This window comes from Pogonomyrmex barbatus, unplaced genomic scaffold, assembly GCF_055798465.1.
Source record: "Pogonomyrmex barbatus isolate J1 unplaced genomic scaffold, ASM5579846v1 scaffold10, whole genome shotgun sequence".
In the NCBI taxonomy this organism is placed as follows: domain Eukaryota; kingdom Metazoa; phylum Arthropoda; class Insecta; order Hymenoptera; family Formicidae; genus Pogonomyrmex; species Pogonomyrmex barbatus.
In genome coordinates, this window is record NW_028297099.1 from 6,605,908 (window position 1) to 6,622,381 (window position 16,474).

The 16,474-nt window shown below is 40.7% G+C and overlaps 1 protein-coding gene and 1 long non-coding RNA gene across 4 annotated transcripts in view; one reads left to right on the top strand and one right to left on the bottom strand.

Annotated features, from left to right (window-relative positions):
* LOC105432539 (uncharacterized) overlaps positions 1-15,064 on the bottom strand; it is a 149,440-nt gene extending 134,376 nt beyond the window's left edge. For both annotated transcript variants that reach the window (XM_089085575.1, XM_089085574.1), the window contains exon 1: positions 14,627-15,064. The gene's annotated coding sequence lies outside the window, so the exon portion shown is untranslated. The remainder of the gene's footprint in view (positions 1-14,626) is intronic.
* Positions 5,753-9,180, top strand: LOC148937895 (uncharacterized). 2 transcript variants are annotated; one of them, XR_016141467.1, is made up of 2 exons: positions 5,753-7,414; positions 8,347-9,180. It is a non-coding gene; the product is annotated as an uncharacterized LOC148937895 (long non-coding RNA). The 2 variants fall into 2 exon arrangements; XR_016141468.1 differs by having other exon boundaries at positions 5,753-7,396.
* Positions 15,065-16,474: the final 1,410 nt, after the last annotated feature.

A 16,474-nucleotide genomic window follows, 5' to 3' on the forward strand; every position in this document is an offset into this window, starting at 1 on the left:
TTCTCGCGTGTCTCCACTCGCTTGCATGCACGGCACGGACTGGGCAACGGCGGAGCTTTTTCTCGCGTGTTTGTAATTATTATAAATAATTCCGCGCTCGTTCGTCGTTCGCGACGCACCGCTTGTAAATCTCGGAACGGAGCTAAAAAGGAGGAGCGGCGGCCGATTCCAAAAGAGTGGCCGCAAAAATTGTTTCCTCACGGCTGCCCTTAAGGGCCCGTGCTTTATGACGTTGGCAAAGGCATAAGGTATCGCGTCCTACGTCGCAGCCACGTCGAAAACAACCGAAAGTTAAAACCGTTGTTGAAAATTAAACAGGAAGATTAATACGCGCGAGATGGATAAATCTTGGTACTTCTTTTTGTTACCTCCTCAAATAAAAATAATATCGTGTTTGTGTGTGTGTGTGTGTGTGTGTGTGTGTGTGTGTGTGTGTGTGTGTGTGTGTGTGTGTGTGTGTGTGTGTGTGTGTGTGTGTGTGTGTGTGTGTGTGTGTGTGCGCGCGCGCGCGCGCGCGTAAAGTCTGTCTTCCATATAACTATGTGTCGAAATTTCACGTATATATTCCTTTGTCTCTAGATCAATAAGACCAAATCCACTCCTCACATGTCACTGTGTATAATCATCTCACCGGTTCGGTAAAACATCTGCGCGTTTAACTCGGTTTTCTTACATTTGCATATTACACGTTACGTTTCGCTCCTTTGTCCCGGACGCACGCGATGCACCGACCTACGTGGTGCGAATGATCCCGCGCGTTCTTTGGTTTTAGACTTCAAAGCGACATTACGCGGAGCGCATCCGAGGGAAGTGAAAGACTCCATGTGACAACCGTCGAGTAATTTACTCAAGTAACTCGGCCCGCAATGCCGCTACGGTTTTATGAAGATACGCGTGACAGGGCCGCACACTTGACACACAAAGCGAATGAACTCGAGAGAGATGCGTCCACAAAACTTGCTAACGATAAAACGAATTGCGCGACAGTGAATGTTAAAGATATCTCAATTATACGTTTCTTATTCCAGCAAAATTTAGACTTGGAACTTCGCGGCGCGAAGTCGCTTCGTTCGCCATACGGCAGCCGATCCTGAAAGGGATCTTTCCGGACGTCATCTATACTTTTGTCCGCGCCGCCGGTCGTCAGCTGGACCTCTCGCCTCGCCGGAATGCGAATTTGTAGCGTAATTTTCTCTCGTTCGCGCCCGTCAGATCTGATGCGCGACGTCGTCTCGAGTAATGTCCCCTTGTCAAACGCGCTCGCGCGAACAAGCGAACGGGCAATTTTTATAAAGACGGCTGATTCTCGGCGATCCTTATAATAGCTCATCAACGCGAGGCGACACGTGCTCAATTACCTCCATAAGCATCACGTCCCACGCAATTTATTCCTCTCGTACGTACTAGCACCACCCGGCGACGACTATGAAGAAAGATCATGGCGAGCACAATACGTGCGTGTATCTCAGAAGAAAAAGAAAAAAAAAAAAATACATGCGTGCCCGTTGCCCTCAACCCTTTCGTAATTCTGAATGGATATACCGGGATCTTGCCGGGGCATTACAACGCAGTTAAACGGTGAAATTCGAGAACCTACGCAGCCAGTCTCACAAAATTTTCGTTTACAAATATATATATATATACAGAGATAGAAATTTAAAAAATATTTAAATAAACACCATATATAAAAAAAAATAAAAATACTATTAGGAAAAGATTAGGAAAAGCGATTTCACATTCGTCAAGAAACTGTAATCGAAAGAAAGCACAATAATTCTCGATACTTCGATATTGCTTCTCGTGATATTATATTATTCTATGAGTGCATTTCATGGTAATTTCTGATGTTTTCACGATTGATCAAGACCTCTCTCCTTCAACTTACGACACCGTTACTTTACGTTAATAATTGCGGTACATTCCTATCTCGTTTGTCAATAAGTTCAACAAAGCGGCTTAATATGACGTAAGGAAAGGATTAAACCGGCCTCTCGGATTCGCACGAGACAAGAAAAGCCAATTTCGCTAGACGCGTCTGAGCGTCTGAATAGAGCGAGCTCGTAATTGAGGAGACGTTTTATATGTTCTCGCGTCACGTTTCATAACTTCTTACGCCACTACCAGACGAGACGTGACTGATGTTCACCATAAAGGCGGTGCGAAATTTTCCTAATACGAAAAGGAAAGAAATTTTTCAGCAAATTTGCGAAGGAAATACGTAAAATGATGAACTGTATCGCAAACGAGAGAGTCTCGGGAAGCTTCGGTAAATCGAACGTCCTTATTTTCCGACGTTTTCTGGAGGAGACGTTCGGACGAGTTTGGCGTGACTTATTTTGCGTTTTCTTTAAAGGCCTTCGAGCTTTGAAAAAGTTTCGAGTAAACAAACAACGAGCCGAGTCGCTGACGGAAATAACGAGCGCGGCAAAAAGGCGTGTTCTCACGTGCTCGCGGATTCAACGTCGTCGTGTTAAGAGTTAACGGTAACTCACCGCGGCGAGAGAAGCACCGCGATGACTCACGCCAGATAATGTTGCCAGAAATGCAGTATATATATATATATAATATTCTCTACGGTATGAATATTCTTCTCAAGCCAATACTTATGAAACAAAACCAAGAAAGATTCTTTTAATTTTCTATCATGATTTTATCTTTCATCGTTACTTCCGGCTTGAGAAATTATTATTATTAACAGAAAGAATGTGATATATCAAATAATTATTTTTTAAATTATTATATATATATATATATATTCTTGTACAACATTTATTATATTTAGAAAACGCTGAATTTCTTATGATCTTCTCTCCGAGAAGAAATCCGATAGAAAATCGCACCATTGGTGGTCAAACCGTTTCGAAAGGATCGCATTGTCCTCGAAGATGCCGTTTACAAAGATATACATTCGGAAACGCATGACTGACGATTCGCACAGAACGTGCCCCGCACAGAACGTCGTCATTCGAAAACCTCCGTCCGGACGGGATTCGAGAATGAATGCGAGGTTGAACCTGACGGAATTGAGTTTAACACTTGAGTTGCCCCGACCTCACGCCGAGGGAGACGGGCCGACACTTATCCGGCCTCGCAGCACCGCCTCCGCCTTTTCAGCCGGGCATGTTTAGAGACACCATCGGCTGTTAGGATCGGATCTGGCCGTGGGAAGTGAACGATAGCCGTTGAAGAACCGTGCCGATCACAGAGATCCGTCGTCAATGGATGACAATCGGAACGACGGGATTTGCGAGGATCGTTTTCTGCGAGCGACTTCTTTTTCCTTTGATTCCCACCACTTCTTGCCGCAACATTTCGTTACTCTCATTCCGCGTCATGCTCCATTCAAAGGGAACATTTCTCTTCTCGTTTGCATAACTGCATTCCGCGATAATGCATACCAGGCAGCAATTGCTATAATTAACTACAATCGTACAAAATCTTCGGGAAAACAGATGAATGCCAACAATGCACGTTATAATCGTGGGTAGTTATGCATATTTTGCTTAATCACGCGTGTGAATTGTAATTTGGGAGATTATGGGAGTATTTCTTTTTTTTTTTTTTTGTTAAGAACGTGTATGATTAAAGGATGATTGCATTACGCAACATGTAATTTCTAATATTTGCGTTTTCATATTGGTACGGATTAATGATAGACTAATAACGCGATATGACATAACGGCCTGAAAACTCGGTAAATAATAGCTCTTGCCATCACTGTGAAAAGATGACTTTGCAATATCGTGTCGTTGTAGGTCTTACATCTAAGATCTTTTTCTAATCTTTCTCGAACCATCTGGCTGTCAGTCATAATCGATCCACAGTTTTACATCAGATAGAAAAACAAGTAGACCGCTAATACCGTTATCGTTAAATTTCATGAGATATCCTTTTTATCTCTAATTTTTTTTTTTATTTCTTTTATTCATTCCGGCAAGAAATACTTACTTGAAATACGATTTAAATTTATTATCGCGTGTGGGAGAACCGCAACAAGTGATCTCTAAAAACCAGGTGATAAAACCAGGGTGTGTTCATATAATCTTATTATTAACTTTATCGCCCCTGCGTGCACGGCATTGTCAAAATTTTTACCCTCTGTCGTCGAGGTCGTAACTTTCTCAAAGCGAACCTTGGCTCCAATTGCCGGCCGTCTATCTGCGCGAACAATCCCGTAAAGCGATACCCGTGATAAACAGAAGCCTTAAAGGAACGTCGGTGCTATCGAGTGCGGAGAGGTCGATCGGGGAAGTCACTTTCATCAGTCGTGAGAAATCTTGTAATACGTATACACGCGTCATGTAACGTCCGTTTGCGAATATCGTATTGTCATCATTAAATCAGACGCAAATTGTTGGATTTGTATTCTTTGGAAATTACTCGATTGAGGCGAATACGGAAAATTTTGGATTTTACGAACGATCCGAACTTTTTCTCGAACATAAACAAACGATTCTCGTTTAATATTCTCGTTGATGCCTTTGTTGATGTTTCTGTTAAATAATCTTACGTCACGTCGAGCATTATTGCTGGTGAGCTATTAAAATATCATAACAGTGAAACGACTATAACAGTTGTTTAACCGACGTATTACCGCGTTGTTACCGGCGGTGTGAACGCCGCCGTAAGTAACTCACGCGTTACGCAAACGACTTGCACTTTCGTACTCCTTTTTTTTTTTTCTCTTTCCACATCGTACAAGCACCCACGGGCGAACCGCACACTTCCCATTTGTACACGCCGCGGCACTTACCGCGCATATTTTTTCGCAGATGCATCGGCATTTTACTCGCTGCAAATTGCAGTCGTATTTTTTAAAGAGTGCAAAGTGAAAAACGCTTACTTATATCGTACACTTGTATATTACGTACCCATCAAATAGAAATAAGTATGGTTTGATGATTGCTCATATATGTATTGCCCTTGAAGCGAAATGTCCACAATTTTATAAAAAACATTTATCAGTTTTATTCGTAAACATCAGCGAAGGAGTTTGATGTATAATTATACGATGTAAAATTGTACGAGACACGATGCGTAATTTCAATTATATGACATAAAATCCCTCGTAGATATAAATTCGGATAAATAAGCCGATTGAGTTGCCGTTCAATACGCTCGCGCACAAAGTGACGCACAGAGGGAATATATTTTTTATCGTGAAACTGTGAATATTTTGCTTCAAAAATATTCGTTTCATATAATTATCAAAGTACATTAATTTCCAATTGACGCGGATGTAGCGCGCGCGTTATGATTCAACGCACGACTCCCGCAATTGAAATTCAGCGAGAAATAAATCGAGATTACGCGAGGGGATGATATCACGCGTCGACGAACGAAAGCTACGCTCGTCAGCTCCAATTTAACGTTCATTATTCGTTTGATTCGCTGCTCGCTATCTATAACCGCGAGTGTAGGTTAGTTTATTATTGGAGTGCGAAAATATTACCCGTAATTTCCGGCCCAAATATTTTCCTTGGGCGGCGCTTTATGCTTACACAGCCACTCCCCCTCCCCTCCGCCGACTACCCTTCCATCAGCGTTAATTAGGAAAATGTTTTAATCCAATGAGTTTTCTAAATAATCGATCTCGCAATCTCGGAGCTCGATTTTCCGCCAATAAGCGTATTAAACCACTAAACCGAACGTCCTATTCATACAAATTAAGCGGATCGTTATTAACTACGGTACGCTGAGTAATGACGTTAAACCGCATTTCCAGAATTAGACCGTAAATGCGCATTAACATCACAAATCTCGCAGACTACCGATTATACGGCACAGATGATTTAATTTAGATATTAAATCTGACATTTTCTATATCGTGACTGCGGTGATAAGCGATCAGTCTATCTAACTCGTGAGTCATTTGAGATTTACGAACAAACGGTCCCCACAATGGTCTCCCGTAACTAATCTTGGAAACTTCGCCGATCATTCGTCATCGGGGCGACCCTCGCGCGATTCTCTAGTCTGGAGTGCTGCACTCGAATCTCTGACTTAGACGAAGAATGGCGTTCGAAAGGAATGAGGATAGAAGGAGGAACGGGCCAGGCCAGGCCAGATATATTTAACCTCTTCGCTGCGTACTCGGCGCGCAAGAAGCAGCACACTTGCCTCTCTTCGTGATTTAAATAAATGCACGCTCCGAATACCGATCATTGTTTCGACGCGGCATTCGCTACGCCTTACGCAGTTGCGGGACTTTCTCGTAGCGAAAGACTTTCTCGATGAAGATGAAGATTGCCATCGCGAAAGCACTCGACCTGAGTCCAGGTCGGGCTCAACTGGACTCGGTCTTCTTATCGACCGAGAATTCTTTAATCAAACACAATAACGGTTGGTATCAAATCTCGGATTAAAGTAATGTTTGCATTCGTTTGTATTGTAGTAAAACAGTATACGATGTCTGAAAAGGAACGATGTGGAGAACTTCGTATTTTAACGTATTTTTTTAATTCATTATCGAGCATCGATATTTCTGATATTTAGACACCTCTGACATTTCGAAATCGTCGGTACGTATTTATCTATATAAATGTTAAATATACAAGCGAGAACCAGCACTAAGATTATATTTTCAATATTTGTGCCCACGTTTCTACTTCTAAATCGTTCTTTCGGTATTTTTGTAGGAGTTTTGTAACCGAACTAAATATCAACTTCATTCAAATATCTCGAACGAGTTTCAACCTTTTGTCAACCTACACAAACTAGTCCAATTTGGCGTTCGGCAAATATACGACTTATATCCTGTCATTGACATAGAAACGTAGGCATCATGAGTCACAAATCGCGACACAGCAGTCTTCCGATTCAGCAATTAATACCGTGTCTGTCGCAATTCCGCGAACGCGGAGTAGGATGCACTTCCGTCACTTGAACTTTCGAAACAAGTAACACATAGGCACTTGTTGCGCACGAGTTGCATCTGCGAGTCTGAGTTCCAATGTGCAATCCAATAAATACAGAATCACGAAAGACCGCGAGATACATCGAACGACTGAGAGCGATTCTCTTTGAGATCATGAAAGCTCGGAAGCTCCCGAATTCAAAGCGTCGCAACAACATCTGGCAAGAGAGAATTATATATACCCTCTCTGTAAATTCGCTGAAGGCGCAGAAGAGTATCGCACGATAAAAATAGCCCGCTGAAACATCGCGAGGCGAAAACCCCTTTCGCTATGAGTGAAACGCGTAAGTGGCGGTGTGGTTGGTCAGCAGTCGGGTCGGAAGTGCATGCATTTCGCACGCGCGCCTCTCGTCGGCGAGCGAAACGGCGAGGAAAACGAAAACGAACGCGTGTCCGAGCGAGACGAGCGGTGAGGGAGTTTACTGGAGAGGAAAGGAAGAAAGACAAAAAAGAAAGAGAGAAAAAACGATACGAGTCGAGGTACACTCTCGTAATTGCGTAAGTACCGCCTGCCAGCCGGGTGCGAAAATGTGTTCACGACTATTTCGGACCTGTTCGATTCGTGGTTCGATATCGCGCTTTCGAAGGCTCCTCTTCGAAGAGAGACGGACTCGCGAGCGAGCGAGCGAGCGAGCGAGCGAGCGGCGCGAGTCGTGTCTCGGACTTTCACTCTGATCCGTTACGCCTCGACAATATGCGGCCTCCTCCGCCTCCTCGTCCTGCCGTGTGCCGCGAGTTACTCTCCGCAATGATCCCTGATTCCGATTCCTCGCGTCCCGCGAGGGTTACCAGGTAACGAGACGTGGAAACGCGCAACGGCGAAGAAAAGAAAGAGTGTCGCAGCTTTCGTTGCAGCGTTCGCGCAATCATGCGGAAAGAAACGGCGATATGAATAAGTATGTATTGTATCGTTTCATCCTTGTTCCTGAGATTTGCCATATACCGATGTCGCATAAAGTGATAAATATATCAACCTTTCAAATATAAGGCTTTCGCGTAAAGAACCTTCTCCGAAATTACTCCGACAAACGAAGCGGGGAAATACACTGATACACCGTCTTGATTTATTACACGTTCGCGTAGATCGGCATGAAGTAATAATTTCGCAATGTAACGGAGGGAAGAATCTTTAATCGGTTTTTTTCGCTTTAAAATTTTATTTGCTTTTACAGCGAATGTCTTTATTCCGACTGGTTGTATCTATATATGGCGCTCGCGACTAGTTTAATATTATGCTCGGCTAGAGCTCGGCATCGCGCATTAACAGTAGACGTCTACGACTGTAAGATGTATCTCATTCGCTATTTCCCCGTGGCATCGTCAGTCCATTAAGCATATTAATTATCTAGCAGGCGGTCGATCGCGATCGGTACTTTATTGCAAATGCACGCCTTCGTACTCGAGCCATAATCTCTTTCTCTTTTCCTCAGTTTCTCCACCTTCCGCTTTCGAGCCGTGAGCAACGGAACGACGTTCAGATCGGATCCGATGGAAAGGGATACGCCACTACCTATCCTCCAGGTGTATAGGGCCAGGTACAAGATTCACGATGACCATGACGACGACGGGGGGTGAAGGAAGGGAATGCCGGCCGATTGCGCCCAAGTCAGGGAGCGGAGAAATTTATCGCCACGGGCAAGCCGGACACCGGAGCTAAAAATATGGCCAATTAAAAGCCCGCGCACGCGTGTTCATGTACGAGTAGCGAAACTTTTAAGGGCCAGCGTATCGGACGCCGTGACAAATCCGGAAAAAGATGCGTCCAACCTGAGGGCTCGCTTCGTCCCTTTTCCCCCTTGCCCCGCATGAATATGAAATATCTCAACATGTGGACGACCTGACGTTTTAAAAGGTTTATCCGATTATCCAGTGGTCAAAGTGCTTTCGACGGAGGAGAGGGGAGGCTTAAACGTCCGGAAAACGATTGTGTCGGCGTAAGCCGATGTTACGAATAGCTCTACTGTGTGCGAGATAATGGAAACACGGAATAAACGTGTTACTAGTGTCTCATAAAACGTATGGGATCTGTAATCAACGACCGTCACCGTTGAATGCTTTCAAATTATACATATAGTTTTAAACGTAAACATACACACGGAGAGCATTCTCTAAAAAAATAGTTATATTTTGTACAATAGTTAATTTTTTTCTGGCTAAAAGGTTTTTGCAACAAAAATCTTCAAGGAAAGTTACATAACAATAGAAAATATGATAGTTTAAATAATAGAACTAACGATAATTAATAAAAATTGTTTTTTTAAAAATATATATAAATGATTAGAAATTACTCTGTAATACAAAAGTTATTCATATACATATTGAAGGCGTAATAAATTATGAATTTCCTGCCTATCAAGGTATAAACCTTGTGAGCGCAGCATGACGCTTTTGCGAGGCAGAGTTAATGTGATCGTGGCCACCGGGATGTTTTCAGAAGCAATAGCAGAGAGAGCTTCGGCATGGCGGAATGATTTACGAGAAAAGCGTTAAAGTCAGAACCCGAATTTGTGCGCGTGACGACAAAGGAGAAAGAAAAAAAAGGGAAACGCTGGAAACAAGAATTACTTCCTCATCGTGCAATTACGGCGGTGCCTCGCTTGGCAAACGCACACGGTTTTGAGGGTAAATCGATAAGCTACGCAAATATCGACACCGCCTCTCATTGGCGTGCGCAAATCTGAGATAAATAGACGCGTACCCGTGATTTTTCTGGGTTTCATTTATTGGTCGACCCGATTAGAAACTCGTTTTCTCACCGGTTTCCCCGTTTGAACATAACATATTCGTATCGTAAAGTCTAAAAATAGGGATTAAATGTACCGTTAAATGGACTTAAATAGACATGGATAGAAATACGGAACTAAGGGTCGCGAGAAAACGCGTCATAAAATTCCATGTCGAATGGGATCGAATCCCGGGATAAACGGCTACCCTTTATTCTAAATGTCGCGCTCAATACGAAATCGCGAATGTACGTAATGAAATCTGCCGGATAAAGCGGTGATACCATTAGATACCATTAGATAGTTCGATTAGATATGATTGCGCTTCTTAGCGATGGCTTTAAAGGACATCGTTTTTTAATGCCTTGGATATCTTCGTACACGTGTACCGCATTTTTACCTCAAATCAAATCTACTATTATTTCATGATGTAGCAATGTTCATTATCGAACACTGCTGATACAGAGTTTTCCAATCGGTTCGATTTATAATTCATTTGTAACAATAACTGATACACTGAGAGAAAACGAGAGAAATAGGTTTAACAATTATAATTTTATATTTTTTAAATTTAAATTCCTGCGATTAGTTTTACAAAATAGTAAGAAGCGAAGTAGCACTGAATACTATATAACAGCAACAACGTTACTGAATATGACAATTGCATTTTTCCAAAATCTAAATATTTTTTTGAAATAAGCTTTTTTGAAATGTCGTAATATTGTTAAGATCATTTAAAAAAATACATTCTGCCAACAATGTTACAACATTAATTTATTTAATAATTTAAATAGTATTAACATTTTTTAGTCCATATTACTTATTTATTGTTCTTATAATTTTATAATATATAATTCAAGTATTATTTATCCTCAAATTTCTAATTGCTGGAAAGGAAATGTTTTCAATTTTTTTCCTGGCTGCAAGTAAAAAGAAATATATATGCATTATGCTATAATATAATAATAATAATAATATACATAAAATATTTTGTGTGAATAAAGGAAGTTACGCGGAATATATAAAGAATGATTTGCATACCTTTAAAGGTTTCATATTTTATCTCGTTATATCTTTTAATATCTTGTACGTTTCATCACGAAGGTTTATTCAAGATTCCGAGGGTTTATAGACGCGAAGTCGGGATTTTCCACAGCGAAAGTTTCGCGATAGTACGGGTTGGCCGGAAAGATCGATTGTCGTACTGCGACACTAATATCGGAGTTGGCATAACTTGGCGGTTCGCGCTCTCGAGCGGCTCTGTAATCGAACTAATCGCGAAAGTCCTTCCCCAGATGTTCCTCGATGACAACGCCGCTACGATTAAACGTCATCTCGTTCGCACGTCGCATTCAATTATGAGCTGAGAGGTATCAATTTTGGGAATACGATCGGAATTATAGTTGTAAACCGCGATTATCGATAATTGATGTTATTATTAACACTTAAGAGCGTAGAAACGCAAGTTCGCATTTAATTACGGACTAAAGAGCCGCGGACAGTAGCTTTCCTCCCGTGAATGGGAATGTTGTGTAGTAATTACGCTGGCAATTATGCTGGATTGCGATTATTGATGACTTACGTTATCAAGATCGTCTAAACGGAAGGACGAAACGTTGCGACGTTGAATCTTTCATTGTAGCAACGAATTAATTAACAAGGTCCAGCGTTGAAAATTTAATTAAGATTATAATTTCTAGAAATATCAGCGATATCTCGTATTGAATATATCGGTGGCGTTAAATATAACATGGTACGTATATAAAAATTGTCATTCTCTGAGAAACAATATGTTTCAACAATAGAGAGACGAGTTGAGAAAATGTCAGAGTCAACGTTCGCCAGCTGAGCCCTACTTCCTGAAGATACGTACAGGGTCCGATAAAAACCTCATACGCATATGAAGACATACTTCGTGCGGCCCATAATTTGCCCTTTTTTTTTTCTCATTGTATTTCTCATCCGGAGGAAGTAACGAGGTACAGGAGAAGGAACAAGGGCTTGTCACATGGTAAAACGCGTCGCGCGTGACACACGCGTGACTCTATAACATTGCAGCTCCAGTTCGTATAATGTTAATCCCATTCTTAGTACCACTTATGATTATATCATGCGAGACACGCACAATTTTGCGCGCTGGAGAACGAGCCGGCGAGGAAACGCGCGTTGTTATTCAATGCGCGCGACCTCCCGGCTTCTACATTTACATGATACATTTGATACGCACGCATCTGGGCGCCGGCGAAAAGTCTCAAGTAAACTCGCGCGCGATCGCGGTAAGGAGACCGGTCCCACAAGCGGAAAACAAGGAGGAAGCGGAAAACATGAAAATGTCGCGTTACGTCATGTAACGCGCGATCGGCGATCATCGAGATACGCCGATGACTTTCTCGGCGAGAGATCGATACACGGAAATGCATTTATCCGAAAGCGCATCGACAACGATAATAATCGACGACGATAATAATCGCATGATAATTATGCGTCGTTGCGCGACTCGTTATCGCGTTCAGTAATACGATACGTTCGGTTCTTTGAAGATCGAGATACGATTCCTCCTTCTCGTTGGACAAGGGGAGGCTTCGCGTTAATCGCTAACCAATGGCTTTCGAAGTGAAGAATTGTTTGACTGTACAAAAAAGCGGTCTGGCGAATATTGCGACAGACAACAGACCAGCAGAGGCGCTACAACGCGAGATTGCATGCGAAGCGCGCGCAATCAAAAACCCGACTTTATTCCGCGATAGCGAGCACTTTTCTCTCTCTCTGTTGCGTCACTTTTGCTCGCGTTGGCGTGCACGTGTGAAAACTCGACGAGCGCGGCCGTTCCCTTTCTTCGCGACGTACTCATTAGCGAGTCACTCTGCGAGCTTTTATTATTAGACGTCTTTGGGTATCCCAAAACGTCATCTCGAATGTCTATCTCATCACAGCTTTTCAAAGCCATTTAGAACTGATCTTTCCAAAGGAAAATATTGCTAGTGGCTATCTTATCCATAATAGAAAAGACTGTTTATCTCCTTGCTACTTTCCAAAATCATCGAAGGCTATTTCGAATTATCAAAAGAATATATCATTTTTTTCGTAATTAAGAAAATAAAAATCAAAGCCATATTCTTCGGTTCATCAATTTCTAATCATAAATCGTTTTATCGTTAAATTAAAAATTAATCATAAAAATTAAAAGTACATTACAGATTAAATTATAATAAATCTTAATAGCGAAGCATAAGAATCATCTTGAATGACTTTTAAATAGATATTTAATAGATTCCGAATAATAATAAAATTATATTTTTCAATTTCGTTTCATCATTGAATTCATTAATCTTTTAAGAACAATGCTGAAACGATGTCATATCTTGAGCCAAGGAATATAATAAATTTCTAATAAATCTTATGTCTTCAAAGAAAAATTGTAAGGTTTTAAAAATAAATAATTCTCGTCTCCCTTAAAGATGAAGTTCTAAATTAAGTACAGCATGTTAAAAATTGAAAAGTAAATTGCAATCTTTTCTGAAAGCTAGGAAAAGTTTGTCTCAAAAACAAAGTAAATCAGAGAATCTGTAATGAGAATGGATGTTTATGTGATATAACGTCTTTGCGACAGTGAAAACGGATTTATAAAGGAGAAAAAGGATGACTCGTTCTACGAGATTAAGCGCGGTCGACGACAACTGGAGCTGATCACGCTAATGCGGGGTTTAAGCTGAAAGCGACATCCCTCAGTGATGAATGTCAGTGAGGATTACTTCAAGAAGAAAATGCAGACATCATAGATTTATTTTTTATCTTATTTTATATTTTATCTTTTTACGCGACTTTATCTTTTAGTTCAGTCTTTTCAACTTATGCAAAATTATTATATATATGTATAAATTAGTCTTCGATAAAATCATAAGATAAAATTATACACACACTTTATAGTTTGTACCTGCAAATATCTAACGCATAAGCTAACTTATATATATTTCTATTAGATTTCGTTAAATAAATATTTGGTTGGTTATTCGAATGGAAAGTTAAATGGCTATATTTATTTCTATATATATGAACATGCTTTCCGTTTACTACAATATATAGTATCCATATATCTTTAATAAAATAACCATACAAAGACATACCCAGGGGAAGGGTTTGGAGGATTCAAATGCCCTCCAAAATTTAAAAAAAAGAAATAAAAATTATGATTTATAAAACCCAATGTTTTCCCATTTAAAATCAGAAACGAGGAGATATTTTAAGTTCTAAAATATCTAAAAAAGTCATTAATGCAAAAAATTATCGTTTATATGTTAATAGAATTGATGAAAATTCCTCCGAAAAAAATCCTGGATATACCCAGTAACCATAGATAATTCAGTTTTTTAGCTCGGTATTGTGGTTAAGGAAGCATAATCTAAAGCATACTTTGCTTTTAAAAGAATGTTCAAATTACAATGGCCGGCATGGCGTAGAAGCTCGTGTCACAAACCGATAATATCAGCGCAAATGTTAAATTATTTCATTATTCGATACTCAAAATTCGAAAGTGTCCGAACAGAGAAACACGATCTTTTGCAAGGGCAAAACATCTGTTAGACGCCATATTGGAAATCTTATGTATCTTTCTCATCGATTACAATACACTTTCGATGATGAGACATCACTTGAATGCTCCGCTAAAACTGAGAGAACAAGTGCATGGATGGAAATTATCTTTAATTCCGGAATTCTATTCGCGTTTCGAAAAAAAAAAAAGAGCCAACTTCACTCTACTTTCCCTCGACAGATTCGAATATCAATATATTTACCGTTTGATTTTCGCGAGAAGGTAAAGGTAACTCTTGCTCGCGAGAGAAACGAGCCCTTCATTTATGTGTCCCTTTTAATCTTCCCCTGCGAATCACTCGTCGCGACGAGTCGAGGGTAGCCACATTTCGCGAGAATCGGCAGTCGCCGGTCGATGCGGCGTCCAAACGAATTATTGTTCGTTAGTTGTACTCACCATGCAGAAGATTCGCGTGTGGCCGTGTGCGAGGACGATCCACCAAAAATCCAAGGAGATAGATCTTGTAGATCTCGCCGGGTCACGCAGTAGCCGTAGTCGACCTGCCACTCTTCCCTCGGATGGAACACCACCGTGTCGAACGACGACAATCAGGGGAGAAAGAAAGAGAGAGAGAGAGAGAGAGAGACAGACGATTTCGGGGATGGAATACAAAGAGAAAACGTGCCGGGGTCTCACTTGAACGCGTCGGCCTCGATCGCGGCGATAATCAAAAAGCGATACGGACAGACGGAAAACAGTACGCTACACGAAGCGAACGAGCAAGTATAAGTATGGACGGACGGACGGACGAGCGCAGTAAACACATACGTATCAACCGTACGGCGCGCGGGTTCAGCGGCCGACTGAGAGGATGCAGTTCGCCGCTGGTCCGCCATGGTCCGCTCATAGACCCTTGGTGGCCCCCTCGTGGTTCCGAGCATCCCTCCCCTCTCCCTCCACAGCACACCGCTACCGCTCGACGGGAGAGACAAAGCAGCTGCGCGCGCAGCCTCGCATTTTTTGACCCCCGTCTCGCAGCTCCCCACCTTCGCACTGTCTCACTCTTTCTCTCTCCCGCGCACGCGGCCGTCCGCACCCCACTTCATACCGCCCTTAGGTTCGATTCACCGCGAGGGCATACCACTCGCTCGCAATGACGAGCATGTATGTGTGTGTACAGATACAATGAATAGCGAATATTGCGTGGGCGAGGAGTCTTTAGCCGCGATCGCATCTCGACTTCGATCGAGGGGTCGTTGTAAACCTCGTTTGCACCCCACGAAAGAAATTCGCGAAATCTCATACGCGACGCGTATAAACTCCAGAAACAACTGCGGATGTCGATACTTGACGAAGTAATGCAAGTAACAAGGAAAAAGTTAAAGCGCGATTTCTTATATCAAAATTCGGGTCACGTGATAATGATGAGCTTCGCCAATTGGCTCGCACTAAAATAGTAAGAAAGAAATTTAAAAATTCAATCGCCATACGATAAAACATATTTCCTTTTTTTAATAAAACACATAAGAAGAGTTTAATATAATACGATCACTTATCTTAACGCAAAGAGAATAAACGATTTGAATATAAGATCTACTAAAAGAGCAAAAAAATATAAATATAAATATAAATATAAAAATATAAATATAGAAATTGAGAGAAATGATAATCATACTATGATTTGAGCATACCAAGCGCTTTTTATATGTGAGTTCAGTACTGGTAGCAAGTATCGAAACGCTTCCTATAGGACTCTAATGCTGCATTTCATATTTTTCAATAAATCAACTGACTTTTAGAAGTTTTGATTTTGTGATAATTATTTAAAATAAATTATGATAAATTAATAATAAAAAAAATTTTCTTAATTTTTTAAGATACAAACGAAATCAAAGAAGTTTTATTATTGTTTATAGATGCAACGCGTGGTACAAAAATTAAATATAACATTATATACAAAAATTAAATGTAACGTAAATATTTTTGTAAATCTTCTTTTGGCATTATTGTTGTTAAAAAGATATAAAGAAATGGCAAAACTTATACAATTGAAGAATGTTTCATCTGTGATTATTGAACATAATAATCACGAATAATTTTGTCATGAACATTGCTTAAACTGAATGATGAGCCAATAAATATAAAATAAATCGAACAATTCCAGAAAAATGAACAATTCCATATCATTCTTTAAATTCAAACCTTGCTTTTGTTTCTACATTTGAATTATATCAAAACATTAGGTGTTTATTAAAAATTTTTTCTTTGTCAAGTATTGTAACATTATCCCAATCAAATTTATAT